We start from the raw sequence: 5,482 nt of genomic DNA on the forward strand, positions 1-5,482 counted from the left end.
CACTCCTAAGGTGACAAGTTGCCATGTTTTCCAAGTCTCAAGTGTCTGGACAAAAGTTTGCAATGTGTTGACAAGAGGTATACTATTTTGGTAGTGTTTGATAGTATACAAGGTTCAAGGTGTTTTGGTGTATGTTTACGAATTTGGCTTATCTTGATTAATGTTATTCACACACGTAAGACACCATAAACTAGAATAATTGTTGTTAAACTTAAAAGACACACCACAACTTAGGCTTTAAGACGGTATCCACTAAATTCCCACTTGAACTAAAGTTTAGCCATGCTTATCTAGAGCAGACAACCTAGGATCTTGGCACTATAGGCTCCCCCTTATAATGCACTCTCTTCTCAAAGCCACCAACATTTGAATCCCAAGTTTAATTGCCTCTACTAAGGACCGCAAGTATGTGGGATGTCTTCATGGGCATGGATGACCCCCTAAGCTAGTGGATAGAAAGGTTTTTGGCTACTAAGACAATGTGTTTATTTTAGGTATTTCATTCAGCAAGTGAATGATAAACTTATGTAGAAGGTCTCCCAGAACCGAGAACTAGGGTTTGATGCACCACAAGGGTACTCAGGGAGAGATATCATGCAATAATATGACTAACACAACATTAATCGTATCAAGTTTGTTATAGCGGCTGGAATGTTGACCTAGCTTTGGCCCATTATTGTTTCAAGATCATCCTCTGGGGCTCACCAAGTGGTGAGTCTTGGGTCCAAAGTAGGCCTTTCTAAAGAAGTTACACATATTTCTCTTGCACCCAAGATCCATGAATGGTAAGGGGAGAGGATACATCCATGTAAATCCTAGGGTTCTAAACAATGCATGAACACCAAAAAAAAATAGAAATTTCTTTTTAGTGCACCAAAAAAAGTGCTATATAATCTAATAAATCCACACACAAGGTTTAGACAAGCACACGGGTCTTCAACAATGTCCTGCAAACAATTATTAGTAGTTTATAATTGATATGTCTTCTCCCAATGATCACCACGTGATGCAAATAGATCATCAGTAACATGAAAACATATGTCCTAGGTCTTAGAATGAAATTGAAACCCTAGATGTAGATTATAATTAAAACATATGCTTTATGTGAACCAATTGTGCTTTGACAAAGCAGATTGTGCCCTAGAAGGCCAGAAAGACTCAAGAGGGCCCCAAGTGTACTTAGATGGTGCTAACTATGCCCCTGGTGTAGTTTGGGCCATTTTGAACACAGTTGGTAGTTTCTAAGCACAGTTGGGAGAGTGGGTGTAGACTGTGGGGAAATGAGGCCAAAATAATATCGAGAACTTGAAAATTTGAAATTTACTCAACCATGTGCACTAAGACAATGTAGAGTGTGCCCCTGATGTACTTGGGGCCCAAAAGGGTGTAGTTGGTGGTTTTGGAGCATAGTTGGTTAGACATGAACAATAGATAGGGGTTATGATGACTCCTAGGCCCCTAAAACAACTTCCTAAAGGTCCCAAGTGTGCCCTGACAGAGCAAAATGCACCCTTAGATAGATAGCTATGGAAATGCACAAATGAAATTTGAAAACATGTTACTAGGCCCCCTAACTAGACTAGGTGTGATAAGAAAGAGCAGATATACATTATAATCCTTCAAGTGAGCTCCTTCCTTGTGCCTACAAGCACAAAAAAAAAAAAACCCAAGTTAGTTTGCATGATCTTCACGTCAAGTTCACCAATTATAGGACCAAAAAATGGGTTAATATCTAGCATATTATGAGAAATAACAAAACTCAATAAAAATACGCTAAAACCCTTCTAATCTACCTTAAAATCTAAATAAAACAAAGAAAGCAACATATTAAAAACTCCCTCTTTTAGTTGTAGCTCTCATATCCTTCTTTCTTCTCCATTTGGTGTAGCTCCAATTGTCTATAGTGCACACAATTGAAAGAAAAATCCTATTGATGAGATGATTCTATTGAGAATACTATAAGAGTAGGTGATTTCAAGCCTAATGGATACTAAAGATGAAGACTCTAAGAATATGGCTCTTAAGGATCAAAAATGGGAGCAAGATGGCTTAATTTATGGTGAACATGCAAGATGATAGAATTTGAATGATAGGATGGAAACTTGTCACTGCAAATGTACAACTTGGCACGATAATATCCATGACACATATGACACAAGATGCCAAATATGATATTCTATGGCACATGGAAGTCAACATTGTTAAAAGTGGAGGAGAATCTATGATGTGCATATGACACCTCAAAGGCACTTGTAGGATTCTATGATGCATGGAAGTCAACACATGGCCAAAAGTGTAGGAGAATCTATGACATGCATATGACACCTCAAAGCCACTTATAGCCAAGAATATATGACGATGGAGGTTTATTATAGACATGTGTAAGGAATAAAATATATCAAATATGACATATTTTGGCCAAGTGTGAGGAGAGAATCTATGATGCATCATGTCCATGTGTCAAGGCTAGGTGGAATATTTGAATTAAAAATTCATATATCCACACAAATAAAAATTAGTAAAATGGAAATAGAGGTGGAAAATATAACCTAGGAAATTGAAAATTCACATAGTTCAAGAATGATGAATCAATTAATTAATAAACATCAATTAATTGAGAACGTTGGTTAGCAAGAATAATTAATAACGCAAGATGAAAATGATTAAACTGACATAGGATAAGATTATAGATGGTCTAATCCTACAAGATAAATTAGTAAATGATTAGACAACTTGATGAAATAAATGTGATTATGTCCTTTGATGAAATGCAACGATTATGCAGATCGACTAGGATGACGATGGGAAGATCAAAGCCATGATCAAATCAATTGATTGATTATAATTGATAACATGCCAAGGACACATGACATGGACTAAGGAAATGTAACATTTAATGGATATTATAAATACTACAAGATCCAAATTGATTGATAAGGCTGATCATAATAACATCGACATAAATGATCAATGTTATTAAAATAGTTTGATAATGCCCTGATCTGACATTGAGGAACTTGACAATGTCAAAGATTAGATGATAAGAATGACATTTTGACCTAGCATTAAGGGACATGAAAATACTAAGATTTGATTTGATAGGTTTGATAAGATTTGATAGGTTTCCAAGGCACTAAGACACATGACAATGCCTAGGGTTTGACAAATGATGATTGATTTGAGATATCTGACGTGTTTTAGGTTGATTAGGGCTAATTTGGGATTATTACAAGTTGACTTGGGATGATTCTACATTGCTTTGGGATTATTCCAAGTTAATTTGGGATAATTTTGGGTTGATTGGGATGATTCTAAGTTGATTCTAGAAAGTTTAGATAAAAGGGAAGTAGTTTCAAAGTGATCTCCAATTGATTTGAAAGGGGATACGAATGATGAAGAGCGTTATTGAAATATGGTCAAATGATAATTAAGTTGGCCAAAATATTAGAATTAGTGAGACGAGAAAATGGACAAGTTAGCATGAAAAAATGATCAAACTGTAGATGCAAACCATATTTTAGTGTCTACAGCTTCATGCAATTTGAGCTTCTTGGACTCGTAGGCAACAACCTTACCATCCTACATTAATACACCCCCAAGCCCATCTCTTGAAGAATCTATTGTGACAAAAAAGTGTCCATTAGGATCTAGTATAACCAAGATAGGAGTGGTAGTAAGCCTTTGCTTAAGAAATTGGAAAGCTTTCTCACATGCTTATGTCCACTCAAATCTTTTATCATTTCGCTAAAGAGATGTGATTGGTGCTGCCATGCTGGAAAATCCTTCCACAAATTTTTTATAATACCTAGGAAGACACATAAAACTCCTAACTTCACTCAAATTCTACAAAGTTATCCATTTAAGGATGGATTTTATCTTTGTGGGTTCCACTTCTATGTCATTAGTTGATAAAATATGCCCCAAGTAGTGGATTTTTTTTGATAAAATGAACACTTAGAGAGTTTTCCATATAGTTTACTCTCTCTTAGATGCTAGAAAATTATGCGCAAGTTCTCTTCATGCTCTTCTAAATTCTTGGAGTATATTAATATATCATCTATAAATATGTCCACAAATTTGTCAAAATAGTCTCTGAATACACTATTCATCAAGTTTGTGAGAGTGGTAGACATGTTTTTCAATCCAAAAGGTAAGAATACAAACTCATAATGCCCATACCTTGTTCTAAATGTTGTCTTAGATATTTCTTCATCCCAAATCTAAAGTTGGTGATATCCAGATCTCAAATTGATTTTAGAGAATACGGCCACTCCCTTCATCTAATCAAATAGTTCATTAATTCATGGAAGAGGATATTGATTCTTTATGGTCACCTTATTTAGCATATGGTAGTTAATGCACAACCTTAGGGTACCATCCTTTTTCTTGACAAAGATTATAGGAGCTCCCCACAGTGATACACTAGGTTGGATGAGACCTTTATCCAACAGTTCTTGTAGCTAAGTGTTTAACTCAAACATCTCTATGAAAGTCATGGTAGGGAACCTTTGATTGCAAATCTGCTCCTGGCACAAGATCTATATAAAAATTGAAATCCCTCTTAGGGGGTAGTTTGAGTAGACCATCTAGAAACACATCCCTAAATTCTTGCAAAATAGGGTGATCATCTAGTTGAGGTGGAATCTCTTCCAGATTCTTGACATGGGAAAAAAATAATTAGCAACCCTTTGTGTTTGCTTTCTTCAATTGCATAGCTGAGATTTGTCTCAATTCAAGTGGTCATTTGACTCCATTTAGTATCACTGAGTACCCTATGTTGCCAATGCATTCAATCACCTTATCTTGACAGTAAACTAAGGCTTTATGTTCACTTAATCAATTGATGCTTAAGATGATATCATATGAGCCCAAAGGTGCTACATATAGGTTGACCTCTGTTCAGAGATTAGGGAATTCCAATTCATTGAAAAATAATAATTTCTCTACCTTGTGTTCATCCTTGTTACCATATTCTATAGTCCAAGGTTCAGCCATAAAACTAGCCCTAATAGGAATCTTAGTTATTATCTTAGGATGTACAAAGCATGCAGTAGCACCAGTATCTAGAAGAATATAAATAAGGTAACCAAAAAGTGTACCAATCATCTGTATAAGAGTGGCTCTCCTTTCATATTGTTGTGGGAAGGCTCTCCTTTCATATTGTTGTGGACACTTAGTGGAAAAGTGGTTACCACCACATACAAAACACCCTATCCTAGGACCTCCCCTTTCATCATTCCTATTCTGATCACCCCTACTACTTCCATTCCATTTATATTATTTATGTTGTTTTGGTTCTTGTTATTGTTCTAGCTTTCTTTGCTCTTTTTCCTATCAAAATGCTCATGTCCCTTATCCTTCATGTTTTTGATATTTTATTTCTTTCCATTTTCCTTTCGCCTAGCATCTTGATAACCCTTGTTATCTTGATAAGACCTATTGTCCTAATATGTCATCCTAAAACTTCCTTTTATAGTTTTGG

Source organism: Cupressus sempervirens, chromosome 8, assembly GCF_028749045.1.
Source record: "Cupressus sempervirens isolate cs-2001-9-10 chromosome 8, ASM2874904v1, whole genome shotgun sequence".
Classification (NCBI taxonomy): domain Eukaryota; kingdom Viridiplantae; phylum Streptophyta; class Pinopsida; order Cupressales; family Cupressaceae; genus Cupressus; species Cupressus sempervirens.